General features: G+C 34.5%; 1 protein-coding gene and 1 non-coding gene across 2 annotated transcripts in view; one reads left to right on the top strand and one right to left on the bottom strand.

Annotated features, from left to right (window-relative positions):
- DACH2 (dachshund family transcription factor 2) overlaps nucleotides 1-23372 on the bottom strand; it is a 775171-nt gene that overhangs the window by 265265 nt on the left and 486534 nt on the right. The window lies entirely within an intron of this gene.
- On the top strand, nucleotides 2625-2730 carry LOC113597461 (U6 spliceosomal RNA). Its single transcript, XR_003418225.1, has one exon. It is a non-coding gene; the product is annotated as a U6 spliceosomal RNA (small nuclear RNA).

Raw genomic sequence — 23372 nt, 5'->3', positions numbered from 1 at the left:
AACTAAAAGGCAACCAATGGAATGGGAGAAGATATCTACAAATGGCATATAGGTAAAGGGCTATTATCCAAAATCTGTAAAGAACTTATCAAACTCAGCACCCCAAGAAACAAATCTTCCAGTGAAGATATGAAAAAAGACATGAATAGACACTTTACCAAATAAGGCATCCAGATGGCTAACAGATACATTGAAATATGCTCAACATCACTCATCATCAGGGAACTATAAATCAAAATCACAATGAGATACCACCTCACACTTCCCAGAATGGCTAAAATTAACTCAGGAAACATATTGGTGAGGATGCACAGAGCGGGAACCATTTTGCACTGCTGGTGGGAATGAAAACTGGTGCAACCGTTCTGGAAAACAGTATGGATGTTCTTCAAAAAGTTAAAAATAGAACTACCCTACACCCCAGGAATTGTACTAATACGTATTTACGCAAAGGAAACAAAAATGCTGATTCAAAAGGGTACAAACACCCCAATGTTTATGCCAGCACTATCTACAATAGCCACATTATGGAAAAAGCCCAAATGTCCATCAACAGATGAATGGATAAAGAAGATGTGCTATATATATTCAATAGAATATTACTTGGCAATCGAAAAGAACGAAATCTTGTCCTTTGCAACAATGTGGATGGATCTGGAGTGTATTATGCTATGCAAAATAAGTAATTCAGAAAAAGACCAATATTATGTGATTTCTCTCATATGTAAAATTTAAGAAACAAAACAGATGAACTTAGGGGAAGGGAAGCAAAAATAAGATAAAAACACAGGGAGACAAACCATAAAAGACTTAAATACAGGAAAAAAACTGAGTGTTAGTGGAAGGGTGCTGGGTGGGGGGATGGGCTAAATGGGTGATGGGCATTAAGAAGGGCACTTGCTGGGATGAGCACTGGGTGTTACATGCAAGTAAGTGAAGAATCACTAAATTCTATTCCTGGAAAAATATAAATAAATAAATAAATAAATAAATAAATAAATAAATAAATAAGGAATCCTCCATAGTTTTTCTTCACCTTCTCTGTAAACCTAAAACTGGCCTAAAAATAGCCTATAGATTATGGGTACCTGGTCGGTTCAGTCAGTTAAGCATCTGACTCTTGACTTTCGCTCAGGTCATGATCTCACAGTTCATGGTTATGAGCTCCACATCAGGATCTGCACAGATAGCATGGAGACTGCTTGGGATTCTCTCTCTCTCTCTCTCTCTCTCTCTCTCTCTCTCTCTCTCCCTCCCTCCCTCCATTGCTTGTGCTCTCTCTCTCTCTAAATAAATAAATAAACTTTAAAAATAGCCTATAAATTTTTAAATGTGAGGTAACACCACTAAGATGGATATAATCAAAGCAATAGTTAACAAATTTGACCATGAATGTTCACAGAATCTTTATTCATAATGGCCAAAAAGTGGTAACAAAGCCCTAATTTTTATCAACTACTGAATGGAAAACAAAACAAGGTATATCCATACAATGTAATGTTATTTGTCAATAAAAAGAAATAAAGTAACTATATATGCTATATCATGAAAAAGTCTTGAAAATATTATGCTAAAGACCACATATTTACATTATTCCATTTACATGGAATGTACAGAACTGGATAATCTATAGTGATAGAAAGTATTGCTTAGGACAATGGGGGAAGACAGGCAATGAGGATTGGCTCCTAATGGGTATAGGATTTTCTTCTTGGGATAATAAAAATTTCCTAAAATTAGATTGTAGTGAGAGTTGCACAAATCTATGAATATACTAAAAATAATTGAATTGCATAGTTTGCATGGTTTAATTGTATTGTAGGTGTACTATATTTCAATAAAGTTCTTAAAAAAACAACAATCAATAGATACCAAGGCTGAGATCACAGAGTTGTTGGCTTTCTTTAACATGTTTAAGCAGAAATTATGAAATCCCTCCAACAAAATTATCATAAATACTCTCGAAACAATGCAAAAACACAAACATTAGAAAAGAGATAAAAGATGTATATAAAAACCAAATGGAAATTTTAGAACTTAAAAATATAATAACAAAAGTTTTAAACTCACTGGATAGCCTCAATAGGAGAATGGAGATTTCAAAGGAAAAGTTGTGAACTTTAAGCTAGACCATTAAAATTATCCAATCTCAACAACCAATAAAGAAGTTTTAAAAAATTGAGCAGAACCTGAGAGATCTGTGGAATAATAACAAAAAGTTGCAATAGTCATGTAATTTGAGTCCTACAGAAAAGAATATGAGCAGTGCTGAAGAAATAGTGGCTGAAAGCTTCCTGAATTTGTCACAATACATAAACCTCCTGATTAAAGAAGCTTAGTAAACTTCAAACATGATAAACCCAAAGAAATTCATGCCAGGCACATCATAATCAAACTACTGAAAAGGAAAGACTATGAAAAATCTTAAAAGCAGTAAAACAAAAACTATGCATTACCTAAACAAGAACAACTGTTTGAATGACCATGGCATTCTTATCAGAAGCTGTGAAGAGCTTAATGAAGTGGCACATTTATAAGCACTGAAAGAAAAAAAATACTCTCAACCCACAGTTCTATATCCACTTAAAATATCTTTCACTAAAGGTAAAATAAAGATGTTTTCAGTACTCACTTTGGCAGCACATATACTAAAATTGGAATGATACAGAGAATATTAGCATGGCCCTGCGCAAGGATGACATGCAAATTCGTGAAGCATTCCATATTTTTATGTCACTCCTCCTCAGGGAAATACAAATCAAAACCACACTGAGATATTACCTCATGCCAGTCAGAGTGGCTAAAATGAATACATCAGGAGACTATCGATGCTGGAGAGGATGTGGAGAAACTGGAGCTCTCTTGCACTGTTGGTGGGAATGCAAACTGGCGCAGCTGTTCTGGAAAACAGTGTGGAGGTTCCTCAAAAAATTAAAACTCGATCTACCCTATCACAAAGCAATACCACTGCTAGGAATTTACCCAAGGGATACAGGAGTGCTGATGCATAGGGGCACTGGTATCACAATGTTTATAGCAGCACTTTCAACAATAGCTAAATTATGGAAAGACCCTAAATGTTCATCAACGGATGAACGGATAAAGATATTTTGGTTTATATATACAATGTAATACTACTTGGAAATCAGAAAGAATGAAATCTGGCCATTTGTAGCAATGTAGATGGAACTGGAGGGTATTATGTTAAGTGAAATAAGTCAGGCAGAGAAAGACAGATGTCATATGTTTTGACTCATAAGTGGATCCTGAGAAGCTTAACAGAGGACCATGGGGGAGGGGAAGGTGGAAAAATTTACAGAGAGGGAAGGCGGCAATCCATAAGAGACTCTTAAATACTGAGAACAAACTGAAGGTTCATGGGGGGTAGGGGACAGGGGGGAGTGGGTGATGGACATAGAGGAGGGCACGTGTTGGGATGAGCACTGGGTGAAGTATGGAAACAAATTTGACAATAAATTATATTTAATGCTTTAAAAAAGATGTTTTCAGATAAATAAAAATTAAGAAGAATATTGCCAGTACACCAGATCCAAAAGAATTGCTAAAAGAAATTTTTCAGGGCAATTTCAACAGAAAGAAACTTGAAATACCAAGAACGAAGGAAGAATAACAAATGATAAATATCTAGCAAAATATAATAGACAATTATTCTGGTCTTGAGTCTTTTTAAATAGGATTGACAAATGAAAGCAAAAAGTGTAGCATTCTTTAATGGGCTTTTCTCTGTATATAGATGCAATATGTGTGTTTGTGCCATATATATATATATACATACATATATAATGGAGAGAATTAAACAAACTTTATGATGGAAAAGTTTCTCTATATCAAAACTTTAATATTTATTTCTTAATAATTAATGGAACAAGAAGAAAGAAATCAGCAAGAATATAGAAAAACTAAACAATGCTATCAACCTGCTGGATTTGACTGACATTCATAGAACTCCCACTCTGCAACAGGAACAAACACAAACTTTTAAGGTATAAATAGAACATTTGTCATTATACAACATATACTGGGTCATAAAACAAACAGCTTTAAGTAATTAGACAAATATGATCCATCAATATTGAATCAAACTAGGAATAAATGAGAAAATTCATAGGAAAATCTCCAATCACTTATAAATTAAACAACATATTTTTAAAAATCCATGGATCAAAGATAAAATATCAATATTTTTAAAAAATATTTTGAGTTGAACAAAAATACAAATACAACACACGAAAATTTGCAGGACTTTGTTAAAAAATGCTGAAAGGAAAATTATTGCAATAAATGCTTATATTAGAAAAGAAACAGGTTCGAAATTAACAATTTATGTTTTCACTTTAAGAATCTAGGAAAAGAAGAGAAAAATAAAGCAGAGGGAGGAACATGTAAAAATAAAAGTGGAAACAGAAAAGTAGAAAAAAATCAATGAAAACAAAAGCTCTTTTTTAAATGATGAATAAATTGGAAAATCATAAAGCAATGAAAAAGATAAACGGAAAGAAGACACAAATATTAGGAATGAAAGAGAATACCATACATACTTGAAGACTTCAAAAAATAATAATGGACTAATATGAACAACTCTATGCACATAAATTCAAAAATTCATAATACAGTGACCAATACCTTGAAAACTACAGGCCTCCAAAATTCACCCAAACTGATACAGATAGTTTGCAGACAGTATACTCCTCTAAACATTGAAAATGATTTCCCCGAAAGTAAATTTCTAGGCCCATATGATTTCAATGGAGAATTTTATCAAACATTTAAATAAAAAACAGCAGTAATTCTACACATTTATTACAGAAGAGAAGGAAACACTTCCTGTTTCATTCTGAAAGGCAAACATTAACATAATGACAAAACAAAGATTTTACAAAAAAAGAAAATTACTGATGAATTTCCCTCACCAATGCAGATACACAAATCTTTAAGAACATATTGACAAATAGAATTCAGGTATATATAAAAAAAATTATACACCCAACTGAAGTTTATTCCAGGGCTACAAGGCTGTTTTAGTGTTTGAAAATCTATCAATGTATTTCATTATATCAGCTGTCTAAAGAAGAAAAAAACAAATGATCTTATTAAATTCTGGAATAAAGTATTTGACAAAACCAATATTCAAACATGGTAAAAATTCTCCGCAATATAGGAATAGAAAGTAACTTCCTCTGTCTGATAAGGGACACTACAAAAATCTTAATTAACATCACACTTGACAACAAAAGAATGAATACTTCCCTAACAAGAGCACTGCAAAGATGCCTACTCTTGCCACTACTATTTAACATAATACTGGGGATCCTATCCAGTTAAATAAGTCAAGAAAGATAAAGTCCACAAATACCCTGATACCACAGCCAGAAAAGGATACTACAAGAAAAACAACTTCAGGAAAATATTGCTGCTGATTATATGTACAAAAATTCTCAAGAAAATACTAGCAAACCAAATTCAACAGCACATTAGAAGAGTTATTATCCATGATCAATTGAGATTCATCCCTGGGATGGAGAACTATCTATCATGCTACTGGAAGTCAAAAGAAAGCTGGAGTAGCCATACTTATATCAAAGAAAGTAGACTTTAAATTAAAGGCTGTAACAAGAGATGAAGAAGGGCATTATATAATAATTACAGGGTCTATCCATCAAGAAGAAATAACAATTATAAATGTCCATGCGCCGAATACGGGAGCCCCCTAATATATAAAACAATTACTCACAAACATAAGCAACATTATTGACAAGAAGTGGTAATTTCAGGGGACTTTAATACCCCACTTACAACAATGGATAGATCATCGAGACACAGGATCAATAAAGAAACAAGGGCCCTGAATGATACATTGGATAAGATGGACTTGACAGATATATTTAGAACTCTGCATCCCAAAGCAACAGAATAGACTTTTTCTCGAGTGCACATGGAACATTCTCCAAGATAGATCACACACTGGGTCACAAAACAGCCATCATAAGTATACAAGAATTGAAATCATACCAGCCATACTTTCAGACGACAATGCTATGAAGCTTGAAATCAACCACAGGAAAAAGTCTTGAAAACCTCCAAAAGCATGGAGGTTAAAGAACACCCTACTAAAGAATGAATCTGTCAACCAGGAAATTAGAGAGGAAATTAAAAAATGTATGGAAACAAATGAAAACGAAAATACAACAATCCAAATGCTTTGGGATGCAGCAAAGGCAGTCCTGAGAGGAAAATACATTGCAATCCAGGCCTATCTCAAGAAACAAGAAAAATCCCAAATACAAAATCTAACACCACACCTAAAGAAATAGAAGCAGAGAAGCAAAGACAGCCTAAACCCAGCAGAAGAAGAGAAATAATAAAGATCAGAGAAGAAATAAACAATATAGAATCTAAAAAAAAAAAACTGTAGAGCAGATCAATGAAACCAAGAGCTGGTTTTTTGAAAAAATAAACAAAATTGATAAACCTCTAGCCAGGCTTCTCAAAAAGAAAAGTGAGATGATCCAAATAGGTAAAATCATGAAAGAAAATGGAATTATTACAACCAATCCCTCAGAGATACAAGCAATTATCAGGGAATACTATGAAAAATTATATGCCAACAAACTGAACAACCTGGAAGAAATGGACAATTCCTAAACACCCACACACATCCAAATCTCAATCAGGAGGAAATAGAAAGCTTGAACAGACCCATAACCAGTGAAGAAATTGAATCAGTTACCAAAAATCTCCCAGCAAATAAGAGTCCAGGACCAGACGGCTTCCCTGGGGAATTCTACCAGACATTTAAAGCAAAGATAATACCTATTCTTCTCAAGCTGTTCCAACAAATAGAAAGGGAAGGAAAACTTCCAGACTCATTCTATGAAGCCAGCATTACTTTTATTCCTAAACTAGACAGAGACCCATTAAAAAAAGAGAACTACAGGTCAATATCCCTGATGAACATGGATGCAAAAATTCTCAATAAGATACTAGCAAAACGAATTCAACAGCTTATAAAAAGAATTATTCACCATGATCAAGTGGGATTCATTCCTGGGATGCAGGGCTGGTTCAACATTCGCAAATCAATCAATGTGATACATCACATTAATAAAAGAAAAGATAAGAACCATAGGATCCTGTCAATCGATGCAGAAAAAGCATTTGACAAAATTCAGCAACTTTCTTAATAAAAACCCTCGAGAAAGTCGGGATAGAAGGAACATACCTAAACATCATAAAAGCCATTTATGAAAAGCCCACAGCTAATATCATCCTCAATGGGGGAAAACTGAGAGCTTTCTCCCTGAGATCAGGAACACGACAGGGATGTCCACTCTAACCGCCATTGTTTAACATAGTGTTGGAAGTTCTAGCATCAGCAATCAGACAACAAAAGGAAATCAAAGGCATCCAAATTGGCAAAGATGAAGTCAAGCTTTCGCTTTTTGCAGATGACATGACATTATACATGGAAAATGCGATAGACTCCACCAAAAGTCTACTAGAAATTATACATTAATTCAGCAACGTTACAGGATACAAAATCAATGTACAGAAATCAGTTGCATTCTTATACACTAATAATGAAGCAACAGAAAGACAAATAAAGAAACTGATCCCATTCACAATTGCACCAAGAAGCATAAAATACCTAGGAATAAATCGAAACAAAGATGTAAAGGATCTGTATGCTGAAAACTATAGAAAGCTTATGAAGGAAACTGAAGAAGATATAAAGAAATGGAAAAACATTCCGTGCTCATGGGTTGGAAGAATAAATATTGTCAAAATGTGAATACTGCCCAAATCTATCTACACATTCAATGCAATCCCAATCAAAATTGCACCAGCATTCTTCTCGAAGCTAGAACAAGTAATCCTAAAATTCATATGGAACCACAAAAGGCCCTGAATAGCCAAAGTAATTTTGAAGAAGAAGACCAAAGCAGGAGGCATCACAATCCCAGACTTTAGCCTCTACTACAAAGCTGTCATCATCAAGACAGCATAGTATTGGCACAAAAACAGACACATAGACCAATGGAATAGAATAGAAACCCCAGAACTAGACCCACAAAAGTATGTCCAACTAATCTTTGACAAAGCAGGAAAGAATATGCAATGGAAAAAAACAGTCTCTTTAACAAATGGTGCTGGGAGAACTGGACAGCAACATGCAGAAGAATGAAACTAGGCCACTTTCTTACACCATTCACAAAAATAAAGTCAAAATGGATAAAGGACCTGAATGTGAGACAGGAAACCATCAAAACCCTAGAGGAGAAAGCATAAAAAGACCTCTCTGACCTCAGCCGCAGCAATTTCTTACTTGACACACCCCCAAAGGCAAGGGAATTCAAAGCAAAAATGAACTACTGGGACCTCATGAAGATAAAAACTTCTGCAAAGCAAAGGAAACAATCAACAAAACTAAAAGGCAACCAACGGAATGGGAAAAGATATTTGCAAATGACATATCGGACAAATGGCTAGTATCCAAAATCTATAAAGAGCTCACCAAACTCCACACCCGGAAAACAAATATTCCAGTGAAGAAATGGGCAGAAAACATGAATAGCCACTTCTCTAAGGAAGACATCCAGATGGCCAACAGGCACATGAAAAGATGCTCAACGTCCCTCCTCATCAGGGAAATACAAATCAAAACCACACTCAGATATCACCTCACGCCAGTCAGAGTGGCCAAAATGAACAAATCAGGAGACTATAGATGCTGGATAGGATGTGGAGAAATGGGAACCCTCTTGCACTGTTGGTGGGAATGCAAACTGGTGCAGCCACTCTGGAAAACAGTGTGGAGGTTCCTCAAAAAATTAAAGATAGACCTACCCTATGACCCAGCAGTAGCACTGCTAGGAATTTACCCAAGGGATATAGGAGTACTGATGCATAGGGGCACTTGTCATCCAATGTTTATGGCAGCACTCTCAACAATTGCCAAATTATGGAAAGAGCCTAAATGTCCATCAACTGATGAATGGATAAAGAAATTGTGGTTTATATACACAATGGATTACTACGTGGCAATGAGAAAGAATGAAATATGGCCCTTTGTAGCAACGTGGATGGAACTGGAGAGTGTTAGGCTAAGTGAAATAAGCCATACAGAGAAATACAGATACCATATGGTTTCACTCTTATGTGGATCCTGAGAAACTTAACAGAAACCCATGGGGAAGAAAAAAAAAGAGGTTAGAGTGGAAGAGAGCCAAAGCATAAGAGACTCTTGAAAACTGAGAACAAACTGAGGGTTGATGCGGGGTGGGAGGGAGGGGAGGGTGGGTGATGGGCATTGAAGAGGGCATCTTTTGGGATGAGCACTGGGTGTTTTATGGAAACAAATTTGACAATGAATTTCATATATTAAAAAAAAAGAGAAAGAGATTCGTCCCTGGGATGGAAAGATAGTTCAATACATGCAAACTAATAAATAAGATACATTAAATTAACAGAACAAAATTAAAAAAAATTCTTAGGATCATCTCACTAGACACAGAAAAAGCATTTGAAAAAATTCAACATCTGTTCATGATTAAAAAACTCTTAAAAATAATACATGAAAAGTTGATCAGTGTCATTATCAATTAGAGAAATGCAAATTAAATCCAAAATTAGATTCCACTACACATATTGAAAATTAATATGTTTAAAATATATATATTGACAGTACGAAATGCTTGCACCACTGAAGAGAAACTAGAGTACTCTAACATGTCTGATGCAAATGCAAAAGGGTGCATCTGCTTTGAAAAACAGCATGGTAACTAGGTATAAAACTAAACATACCATACAACTCAGTACTCATGCTCCTTGTTATTTACCCAAGTGAAGTGAAACTTTAAAAAAAACTCTGCATGTCAATGTTTATAGAGCTTTATTCATACTTACCAAAAATTGGAAGCAACCAAGTTGTTCTTCTCTAGGTGACTAGGTAAATTGTGATATATCTATACAATGGAGTACTATTTGGAAATTAAAAGGAATAAGCTGTCAATCCACACATTTAATTTTTAGTTTTAAATGCACATTTAAATTTAGTTTTAAATGCACATTGCTAACTAAAAGAAGCTGGTTTGAAAAGGCTGGATGCTCCATGATTCCAATTATATGACATTCTTGAAATGATAAGACAAAATAAATCTGAATTAAAAACTAAGGCAATATGAATTAAGAATTGGTTTTGGTGCCTGGTAGGCTCAGTTGGTTAAGTGTCCAACTTCAGCTCAGGTCGTGACCTCATAGCTTATGAGTTCCAGCCCCTTGTCAGGCTCCGTGCTGACAGCTCAGAGCTTGGAGCCTGGAGCCTGCTTCAGATTCTGTGTCTCCCTCACTTTCTGCCACTCCCCTTCTTGCACTCTGTCTGTCTCTCTCTCTCAAAATAAATATTTAAAAAACTTAAAGAAATAAAAAGAGTGGATTTTAGTTATAATAATGTATCAATGTTGCTTCAAAAATTTTTGATTATACTATAGTGATGTAAGATGTCACTAATAGGACAAACTGGGTGTGAGTATAAAGAAGCACTCATTATCTTTGCAATATTTCTGTAAATCTAAAAATAGTTTTTTTAAATCCTATATTTAAAATATCCATAAAATATGCCAAAAGGTAATTTTATCAAATTATTTATAAATAAGATTTAAATTATTGAAAAATGATTGAGGAAGACAGCAGATTGAGATTCTAAATAATAGAGATATTGCTATCAAAAGGCTATAGAATTATATTAGTTATAGTAGCTTATTAAAAATCTGACAGACATCTATTCCATCCGTACTTCCTTCCACCTTTACTAACCCCTTTCCTGCTCCAAAACATATATACAAACACTCAAAAATGAACACATGCTAACCTCAAAACTCTTTAGAAAATAATGATAATCACAACTACTACTCATTTGGTGCATTATATCTTCTAGATTTGATGTTGTATCCATTACAGTACATGGCATAAAGTAAAAAGTAAATATTACTTGAATATAACTAACATAATAATGACTAAATGTCTAGCATTTGATAGAAGTTTCAAATTTACATTTGAAAAATAATTTAAAAATCTTACTTTGAGATAAAAGAGCTATTATGCAGATAAGGGAAAGAATGGCTAGATTAGAAGTAATAATTGCAGTAAAAATCTTCTAACTCCAAACCATTCTACATATTTTACATTGTAATCTTTTTTTAATTTTTTAATGTTTTTATTTTATTTTAGAGAGAGAGAGAGACAGAGTGCAAGTTGGGGGGGAGGTCAGAGAGAAGGAGACATAGAATCTGAAGCATGCTCCAGGCTCTGAGCTGTTAGCAGATAGCCCGAAGCAGGGCTCAAACTCACAGATGTTGAGATCATGACCTGAGCTGAAGTCAGACACCCAACCAATTGAGCCATCCAGGTGCCATTTTATTTACTTTTTTAAAAATTTTTAACGTTTATTTATTATTGAGAGACAGAGAGAGACAGAGCATGAGTAAGGAGGGGCAGAGAGAGGAGACACAGAATCCGAAGCAGGCTCCAGGCTCTGGGCTGTCAGCACAGAGCCCTACGTGGGGCTGGAACTCACAGACTGCAAGGTCATGACCTGAGCCGAAGTCGGATGCTTAACCGACTAAGCAACCCAGGAGCCCAAAACTATTCATTCTAACACATGCCAATAAAAATATACTTTCTTAAAAAAAATCCCCTTGTAAAGTTAGGGTAACACATTAATGCATATTAAGCAAAATCAGATACCATTTTCTCATATCTACATTTATCATATCTCCTTTATAATTCATGTTCTGATCCTCTCACAAAAATATATCACTTTTTTCTTTGCCTCATTCTCATAGTATTTATATTCTTCTTTGCCTCATTCTTATAGTATTTATATTTAATATTGATAATTTGTGAATGACCTTAAAGCCCTAAAAATTTTAGCCTTTTGAAGGACAAATGCTATCTTCTTTATCATTTAATACTCCATGTTTAACACATTGCTTGGTCCATAAAAGATATGAAATATTTGTTGAATAACTGAATCAGTGTATGAATAAATTCATAATTACAAATTATGGTTGTTTCTTTTAAATAACAGACTGAAAAAAATAACACCATGTAGGTTCATTGTGTATCTGTAAGGGCTTATGTGCAATCAGGAGGTCATTTTCAACACTAATGGAGAGAGATTTTGTTTCATCTATAGTTTATATAACCCATTTTTCTGTGACCAATGACACATATTTGCAAAATAGCTAGTTGAGGGGGCTGCTACATTCTATGACCATGAAACTAACTGCTCCAGAAATTGTACAAACTGTGCCTTATTTGTGTGGTATAAAACCTAACTGAACTAGGCAACCATACCCTTAATGTCAAAAATACACTGGAACTTCTGTTGTATATTTCAATTCAATCAACAAGTACTTATTGTGCGATTGCTTATGTGAGCAGCCTTTTATTTCTAATATGTTCTAATGTACTTTCTTTTATTACTTGAATAACTACCCACCCCCTTAGAGAAACTCAGTATTTCGTGAATTCTGCTCTGATTAAAAATTATGTTATAGTAGAGTTCCAGAGAGTTTAAAAGGGTTTTAAATCTTCAAGGTTAAATCTCTTTCTTAGGCCTCTTATCTTAAATGGCAAATACAATTCAACTAAAACTCTGGACTAATCACATTCAACTTTTATGGAAATCATAGTCACATGTTTTTTTTTTAACATCTCCCAAATTGCACCTGAACATAATTCACAATTTGTTCTAATTCACTGTAACAGAAGAGCAAGCCAGATAATTTTTTTGGTCATTAAAATGTATAAAGAAAAAATTATTTTCAAGGGCCAAATCTATTATAGAAAGAGCTTAAAGTTAGCACCAGTCTTCATAGATTAATTTTTTACCCACTAAAATGATGTTTATAATGGAACACAGTTCCCTACTAGCAAGCAGCCAAAATGGCACATCAGTAAACCAATAACCCATATTCAGATAAAAAAAATTTCCCTCTATTAAACAAATATATTTCTCTTATATTTCTCATATTGACATATGAACAATCACAATGTAATTATTAGGTAACAAATGTTTATGTGTTGCTTTTGTTAAAAACAACTAAAATTTTTTTAACTTGAGGTTTGTTTTTCCATCAGCTACAAACAAAGATATTTTAAATAAGAAAGAATAATTAACTGAGTTTATCAGAAAGCTTCTAGTCAGCTTCCCCTGACTCCTCGATTATCTCTGTTAATTGCCACCTTCCATTCCTTGATATGTTGAAGTACAGGACCTTTTTGGACATTGCGACATTTAATTTTGAAATAAAAACATAATAAATTCTTGTTTTATAGTTTCATTAAGAAAAGAGGAAATATTTATCAGATCCTGAAAGTGTATGTAAAATGACAGGGAAAAGTGATGTGTTCAAATATTTGATCATAACTTTACCCTTCAAACTTTTATGCCTTCAGGGCCTTCCACAATAAAGTGAGCAAAAGTTTTTTTGTTTTTTTTTTTGTTTTGTTTTGTTTTTAAATTAAATAACCCTTCCCTTGCCTGTTGGACACACAAATCATATACTTGCATAAAGTAACTATGGCACAGGAAAGCAAGCTATGATTTTCACCCACTTTTGCAGATGACCAACAGTTTGCACTAGATCATTGTATAATAGATCTTTATTATGAACTCTGTCCTGTGAGGCTTCAGTGTACACATTTCCTCATCAATATTTGATGTATTTCTGACAAGAAAGAGAATAGGTTTGGGAGGTTGAACCTAAAATCTTCTGACATTCTGTTTTGGGACATTGCTGTGGCATAAGAGCATGGCAAAATAGATACGGAAACATGACTAAATATACATATTTAATAAATAATACATATGTAACTTTCATATGTAATATCACATTCTTTTACTTTAATATTTAAATACCTATTTCAAGTTTAAAATGTGCAGTATGTATGTGTATAGCTCTCAATGCCTGCCCATGCATATAAAGAAGGGGATTAAAAAAACGGGGCCACACACAAAAATTCTCAAAAGTGACAGTATGTGAATCTATATGCTTGGATACATGCCATTGTTCATATGAGGGATACTTTTTTTTCTTATGTTATTAAGGTTTTTATTTTAATTCCAGTATAGTTAACAATGTTCTATTAGTGTTAGGTGTACAAAACAGTAATGCAACAATTTTATACATTGCTCAGTACTCATTAAGATAAGCGTACTCATCAATCCCCATCACCTATTTTACCTATCCCTACACCTACCTCCTCTCTGGGAACCATCAGTTCGTTCTCTATAGTTAAGAGTCTGTTTCTTGATTTTATGTATGTTTGTGTGTGTCTATGTGTGTGTGCGTGTGTGTCTTTTTTCCTTTGTTCAATTGTTTTGTTTCTTAAATTCCACATATGAGTGAAATCATACTATTAATCTTTCTCTAAGTGACTTATTTTGCTTATTATACTGTTTAGCTCCATCCATATTGTTGCAAACGACAAGATTTCATTCTTTTTTATGGCTGTGTAATATTCCATTATATCTACATCTATATCTATCTATCACATCTTCTTTATGCATTCCTCTAATATAAGGGATATCTTTAGGTGTATCTTTCATTTGGAAACTGTAAAGATCAATGGGTCAAAGTAATAATAGTAATGGCATAGGCATGCCTCACCAATTAAATTTCATGACACTAAGCAATAAGAATGCATGTACTTAAATTGGTAAAAATTTGGGTAACTGAGAGAGATTGTGCAGCTAATAAAAATCTGTTGTCGACACAGCTGCCTGAAAGCTGCCATTATAGGTTTAGATTACTAGAGACTATTGGGGATAATCTAAATTTTGTGTATAACCCAATATGATCATTATAGCTGTTGTATCATTATACTTTAATCTTTGGAATGAACTGAATCCCATAATGGCAGAATATGGAATTGTGCTCTAATTAAAGACACAGCATTAGAAAAGGCACCAGGTCACACATCCTAGACACTTGGGTTGTACGAACATATCCAGCATAAAAGCAAAGAGAAAATAAGATTTTTCAACAACATTCTGCTTTCTGCTTTGCATAGAATACAATGAATTTTGTTCTTTGATGAGAAGGGGAATAAGAGCTATTACCAAAATCCCCTTTAAGGAGGAGGGTGAGGGAAGATAGTGGCAGAGTAGGAGGACCTCAGTCTTGCCTTATCCCACAAATAAAACTAGATAACCATAAAATCAATCTCAATACCCAAGAAATCAACCTGAATACTGGAAAAACAAACTCCACAACTAAAAGTACAGAAAATACCACATTGAATAAGATAGGAAGTGCAGATACATGGTTTGGGAAAGAAACAGACCTTGACCACTGCAGAGGGGAGGGAGCTGTGGTCAAGGAGAAGGGTGACAGACAGACTAGCACACAGTAAACCACACAGGGAAGATAATTTCCCACAGCAATTGGCTTGGAAAATGAGAAGGGACAAATTTTGTGATTTCCTGAAAACAGTGGGGCTTAAAGTTTGAAGTTCTAAAGGAAAGCAGGCTTGGATCAGACAGAGCCCAGAGACATTGGGGCTGCTCTTGGAGAGAGAGCAGAGAAAATAGCCCACATACAGACAGGATGGAAGCACCAATCTGAAGTGCACCTGGGCACACAGTGGAGATGTAATTTACTCATTTTGGAACATGTCCCAGAGAAGCAGAATTCAGAGACCCCTCCAGGAGCAATAAAACTGGCAAGCACCATTTCCCTTCCACACCCTTTAGCATAAGCACAGGGACACCTGTGTGAATCAGCACACTGCCCACACTGGCTACCTTACTGGTTTACACCAAGCTGTGCATATATGTACTCTTGTGGAACCAAGTTTCCCACTCATGTTTTCCTCAATCCCAGTGCAGTGGATTACCTCCCACAGAGCTTGTCTAAATCTCTGACCATACTGCATCTCCTGATCCAGGAGTTCTGTAGGGCCTTGGTTCTGGTGGCAGTGGCAACAGGTCACATTCCACGAGCAGACCAGAAAACATCTAGTAAAAATGTGCCACACTCAGGCCAGGGATGAAACTTCCCACAATAAGCAAAGAGAACCTCTGCGGATAGGAGGATAGAAAAGCCAAGATACATCAGAGCACACCCAGCACACACTTCAGACACTCCTTGAGACAACAGGTCCTGGATAACAAGGAATACTACACTGCACAGCACTATAGGATCACTTCTTCAAAGGTCATTATGCTCAAGAACAGGAAAAGGAGCTGACATTCCTCACAAGCAGAAGCAGACATAGAAACATGTCAAATTGAGAAGACAGAGGAATTTGCCCCCAAAGAAAGAACAGGACAAGGTCATGGCCAGAGATCTAAGTGAAACAGATATAAATAGCATGCCTGAGAGACAATTTAATGTAATAATCATAAAGATAGTCACTGAACTTGAGAAAAGAGTGTGAGACATTGGTGAGATCCTTAACACAGAGATAAGGAATAATATACCAGACTTGAAGGGCTCAATAAATGAAATGAGAAACATTCTTGATGGAATGAACAGCAAGCTGTAAGAAACAGAGGAATTGATGACATAGAAGACAAAGTAATTGAAAGCAATGAAGATGAACAAACAAGGGAAAGAAGGATTATGCAACATGAGACTAGATTTAGGAAACTCAGTGACTCACTCAAAAGTAATAATATTCAGATTATATGAGTCACAGAAGAAGAAGAGACAGAAAAGGGGGTAGAAATTTTCTTTGAAGAAATAATAGATGAAAATATACCTAATCTGGGGAAGGAAACAGACATCCAGATCCAGGAGGCACAGAGAACTCCCATTAAAATCAACAAAAGCAGGCCAACACCAAGACATATTGTAATAAAGTTTTAAAAATATAGTGATTAAGAAATAATCTCAAAGCAACAAGACAAAAGTAGTCCTTAAATTGGAAGGGAAGACCCATAAGGCTAGCTGGAGACTGCTCAACAGAAACTTGGCATGCCAGGAAGGAGTGACATAGTATATTCAAACTGCTAAATGGGGAAAATCTTCAACCAAAATATACTATCCAGCAAGGCTATCATTCAGAATAGTAGAGATAAAGAGTTTCCCAGACAAGCAAAAACTAAAAGAGATTGTGACCACTAAACCAGCCCTGCAAGAAATATTAAAGAGGACTCTTTGAATGGGAAGAAAAGACCAAAAGTGACAAAGACAAAAAAGTATCTGAGAAAATCTCCAAAAATAATGACAAAAACAAGTAATAAAATGATACTAAAAACATCTGTCAATATTTACTTTGAGCATAAACGGACCAAACACTTCAAATGAAAGACATAGGATATCAAAATGGATAAAAACCAAAAGACCAAAAGTGACAAAGACTAGAAAGGAACAGAGAAAATCTCCAGAAACAATGACAAAACAAGTAATAAAATGCCACTAAATACATATCTATCAATAATTAATCTGAATATCACTGGACTACATGACCCAAACAAAAGACACAGGGTATAAGAATAGAACAAGAGAAAAAGAAGGGCATGCTATCATAGTAAAGAAGACAATCCAACTAGAAGATATAACAATTATAAATTTGTATGCACCAAACATGAAAGCACCCAAATATATAAAACAATTAAAAAGAAACGTAAAGGAACTCATGATAATAATATAATAAAAGTACAGGACTTTAACACCCACTTATCAATGGACAGATCAAGTAAACAGAAAATAGAAAAGGAAACAATAGCTTTGAATGACACAGTGGGCCAGATGGATTTAACAGAAACATTTAAAACATTCTATCCTAGGGGCGCCTGGGTGGCGCAGTCGGTTAAATGTCCGACTTCAGCCAGGTCACGATCTCGCGGTCCGTGAGTTCGAGCCCCGCGTCAGGCTCTGGGCTGATGGCTCAGAGCCTGGAGCCTGTTTCCGATTCTGTGTCTCCCTCTCTCTCTGCCCCTCCCCCGTTCATGCTCTGTCTCTCTCTGTCCCAAAAATAAATAAAAAAACGTTGAAAAAAATTTAAAAAAAAACATTCTATCCTAAAAGACCAGAATACACATTCTTTTCAATTACACATGGGATATTCTCCAGAATAGATCACATATTTGATCACAAAACAGGCATCAACAAATAAGAAACAAAACAACAGATCAAAGAAGCAAGAGCTTGTTCTTTGAAACAATTAATAAAATTGATAAACCTCTAGAGACAATTATAAAAAAAAGAGAAAGAACACGAAAAATAAAATAACAAGGGAGGAGAAATAACAACTAACACTACAGAATACAATTATAAGAGAATATTATGAAAAACCATATGCCAATAAATTGGAAAACCTGGGAGAAATGGATAATTTCCTAGAAACACATAAACTACCAAAACTAAAATAAGAAGAAATAGAAAACTTGAACAGAATGATAGTCAGCAAAGAAATTAAATCAGTAATAAAATATCTCCCAACAAACAAATGTCTAGGGCCAGATGATTTAACAAGTAAATACTACCAAACACTTAAAGAGTTAACACCTATTCTCCTCAAAACTATTCCAAAAAATAAAAAGATAAAAAGGAAGGAAAACTTCCAGATTCATTCTATGAGGTTAGCCTTATTCTGATACCAAAACCAAAGACTCCACTATAAAAGAGAACTACAGGCCAAAATCCTTGATGAACATGGATGCAAAATTCACAATAAAATACTAGCAAAATGAATCCAACATTACATTAAAGGTATCATTAATCATGATCAAGTGGGATTTACTCCTGGGTTGGAACTATGGTTAAATATTCACCAATCAATGTGGCACACCATGTGAATAACAGAAAGGATAAGACCATATGATCCTTTTAATAGATTCAGGAAAAACATATTTCAAATTCCAACATCAATTCATGATAAGAACCCACAACAAAGTGGTATTTTGAGGAAATATATCTCAATATAATAAAGGGCATATATGAAAAAAACACAGCTAATATCATCCTCAATAGGGAAAAACTGAGAGGTTTTCCTCTATGGTCAGGAACAGACAGGGATGTCCACTCTCACACTGTTACTTAACACAGTACTGGAAGTTTTAGTCACTGCAATCCCATGGCAAAAAGAAATAAAAGGCATCCAAATCAGCAAGGAAGAAGTGAAACTTTCAGTATTTGCATACTATATATAGAAAACCCTAAAGACTCCAAAGACCAAAGAATTGCTAGAACTGATAAATGAATTTAGTGAAGTCCCAGGGTACAAAATCAACATAAAGACATCTGTTGCATTTCTACACACCAATAAGAAAACAGTAGAAAGAGAAATGAAGGAATCCATCCCAATTAGAATTGCCCCCCAAAAACCTTATGGTATCTAGAAATAAACCTAATCCTTAACAAAATACCATCAACACTTTTCACAGAGCCAGAGCAAACAATCCGAAAATTTGTATGGAACCACAAAAGATCTCAAACAGCCAAAGCAATCTTGAAAAAGGAAAGAAAAGCTGAGGTGTCACAATTCCAAACCTCAAATTACATTACAAAGCTGTAGTCATCAAGACAGTATGATACTGGCACAAAAACAGACACATAGTTCAATGGAATGGAATAGATAAACCAGAAGGGAGCCCACACCTATATGGTCAATCTGTGAGATAGCAAGAAAGAATATCCAAAGAGAAAAATTGTGTCTCCAAAAATGGAGTTGGGAAAACAGGACAGCAAGGTGCAGAAGAATGAACCTGGACCATTTTCTTACACCATACACAAAAGTATATTCAAAATGGATCAAATACCTAAATGTCAGACCCCAAACCATAAATGTCCTAGAAGCAAGCACAGGCAGTAACCTCTTTGACATTGGCTATACGAATTTTTTCTATATTTGTCTCCTGATTCAAGGGAAACAAAAGCAAAAATAAACTATTAGGATTTCACAAAAAATAAAAAAAAATACTTCTGCACAGCAAATGAAATAATCAACACAATTATAAAGGCAACCTATGAAATTGGAGAAAATAATTGCAAACGACATATTTGATGAAGGGTTAGTATCCAAAATATATAAAGAACTTATAAAATTCAACATTCCAAAAAGGAATAATCCAATTAAAAATGGGCAGAGGACATGAATAGACATTATTGCAAGAAAACATACACATGGCTAACAGACATGAAAAGATGCTCAACATCACTCATCGTCAGGGAAATACAAATCAAAACTACAATATGATATCACTTCCCACCTGTCCAAATGACCAAAATTAACAACACAAGAAAGAACAGGTGTTGGTGAGGATGTAGAGAAAGGAGAATCCTCTTGCAATGTTGGTGGTAAATGAAAATGGTTCAGCCACTATGGAAAACAGTATGGAGGTTCCTCAAAAAGTTACAAATAGAACTACTCTATGATCCTGTAGTTATACTACTAGGTATTTACCCAAAGATGATTCAAAAGTACTAATTCAAAAGTATACATGCATCCCAATGTTTATAGCATTATCTACAATGGCCACATTATAGAAACAGCCCAAGTGTCCATAAACTGATAAATGGATTATATATATATATATATATATATATATATATATATATATATATAATATATATATACACATATATATGTGTGTATATATATACATATACATATAATGGAATATTACTTAGCCACAAAAAAGAACACAATCTTGCAATTTACAATGACATACATGGAGCTAGAGAGTGTTGTGCTAATGAAATAAGCCAGAGAAAGATAAACACCATATGATTTCACTCATATGTGGAATTTAATAAATCAAAAAAAACAAGCAAAGGGGAAAAAGACACATACACACACACACACACACACACACACACACACACACTCCTAACTACAGAGAAGAGACTGATGGTTACCAGAGGGGAGGTGGGTGGGTGGGATGGGTAAATAGGTGATGGAAATTAGGAGTCTACTTGTTTTGATGAGCAACAGGTGTTGCATGGAAGTGTTGAATCACTATATTGTACACGCAAAACCAATATAACTAACTAAACCAATATAAATACAATTAACTAAATGGAATTTAAATAAAAACTTTTTAAAAATCCTGCAAATTGATTAGAAATGATTTTGTAACCAAGGGCACACATGTACAGATGAAGAATGCACATATTACCCTTTTGTATTGTCATTGTCTTAGGCTTTATGTCCTCAAACTGAGAATATTACAATCTCTAACTAGAGCCATAAGTCCAGACACTTTTCACACCTTCGTCTCTGCTCCAATATAACTGCCTAGAGCTGCCAGATAAATACACTTAAAATTCCCATTTCATCATCCTCTGTTCAACAAATTCATTTGCTTCCTACAGAGTAAAGTTCAAACTCCACTTTGGAACAGGATACTATTTATAACCAATCCCAATCTATTTTCCCATCTCATTTCCCATTCTTTTCCAAAGTGAATTATTCATTAATTATTCATTCTCCAAAATGCCTTGGTTTAAACCACATCTTTTTTTATTATGTTATTTCAATCTAGATTTGTTTGATTTTTACTTACCAACTACCCAATTGCTACCCATCATTCAAGCCATTGGAATGCATTAAACCCAAATATACCCAAGCATATTATCTGAAGGACAAAACTCAGTCCACACATGTTTGGTAAATGGAATTGAATCTGTACAAGTGTGGGACAAGTATAATAAAGTGGAAGGAGCACAGGACTCGCTTTCAGACAACTGGGTTCTAATTCTATCTTGAAATGATTTCAATTGCTTGAGTCTTGGCTTCTTCATCCATAAAATAAGAATAACATCTGTTAACTATATTAATTATATTAAAAGGTTACCTATATTAACTTTTTGAGAATATCAGTCATATACAAATATACTTCTGTGAGATTTGCCTTTGTTGCACAGAAGGAATGAACATATTGATAATTTTTTTATCTTTGTTTCACTATTTAAAATAAAGAATCTACTCAGGGAAACAGATTTGCATTTTAGTTGGATATCAGGGCAACATGGAAGTTATTTGCATTTCCATATCTTCTCAAAGATTTTCCATTTTTGTATACTACTTAATTCATCTTCCCATAACTCATTCTTTCAAAATGTACTTCTTAGTACTTACTATGAGCTATAATTCATCATGTGAAGATTTTAAAAAAATGAATAAGCTTTTGCCTATGTCCCCAATATGCTCACAATCTAAATGGTTTTCAAAGTTTACTGTCCATCATAATCACCTTAGAGGCTTGTTAAAACACAGAATTGCAGGCCCCACCCAAGGAGTTTCTGATTCAGTAGGTCTGGGATGAAGCCTGAAATTTTGCATTTCTAACAAGTTCCCAAGTGATGCTGAAAATGTTAGTCCAGGGACCATACTTTGAAAACTGCTAGCCTAATAGGTAAAGACAAACATATTAACAGAAATAAAAGGCAAAGCAATCAGTGGAATGATAGAGGATCTAACGAGTTAGAAGAGAAAAAAGGAGTGACTAAATTTTCATGGGAAGTGTCTAAGATAACTTCACAGAAGAGGTAGAAGATACACAAGGAAAATTGGATAAACCAGAAAAGGTACTATAGGCAGACTTTGTCTTCTTTATTTATATTCCAAGTTGATAAATAAGGTTTCAGTGATAGATTAGGACCAGAACATGAAAGGAATTTTACATTATGCTACAGAGTTTCAACTTTATCCTGTGGATAGGTATGGAATAAGGTTTGTATTAAAGAAAATTACAAGATAAGATTTGTGTAGATGGCTACACAGAGGATGGACTAGAGTAGGGGATGGGGAAAGAGATACTACATAGATTTGTGCAGTAGTCCAAGTAGAAAGATGATAGCTGTGCTAAGTCAGTGGCAGTAGGGATGGAATGAATTAGATAAATTAATCACCTATTTCCCTTTGCTTCCTTATATATGAAACCAATAAAATGCTTACTTTTTACATGGCACACTTGTTTCCTAGAACTAGGTGGAGCAATTAAATGCAACTTAAATCTAAACATCAATCCCTGCTTATGTGGCAGTATACATAGCTGCTGCTGTTGGAAGATTTTATATTACATCTTTAATTGTGGGCATTTAGCAGACAGCCTCTTATTATTAAGATATTGCTGGCTTTTATTGTCAATGTGGCCAAAGGACAAAGCTAATAATTACCAGCACCAGAAGCAGCTTGTGGTTTATATTACACTGAAGTAAATTACACTGGAATTAGAGTGGATTACTTTTATCAAATGGGGAATAAGCTGATAATTAAGTCCCTGCTGTAGCAATATTTTTTTTTTCTTTTGAGAATGCAACTGTTATTAGGTCTAGATCAAACCGTTGAATCAATTTCCCTCTTACTTACTATTTCAAGAGTTTTTAATTTACCTG

The sequence above is a fragment of the Acinonyx jubatus genome, chromosome X, assembly GCF_027475565.1.
Source record: "Acinonyx jubatus isolate Ajub_Pintada_27869175 chromosome X, VMU_Ajub_asm_v1.0, whole genome shotgun sequence".
NCBI lineage: Eukaryota > Metazoa > Chordata > Mammalia > Carnivora > Felidae > Acinonyx > Acinonyx jubatus.
Note: the sequence above shows the minus strand (reverse complement) of the source record. Positions and strands in the feature narration are given on the sequence as shown.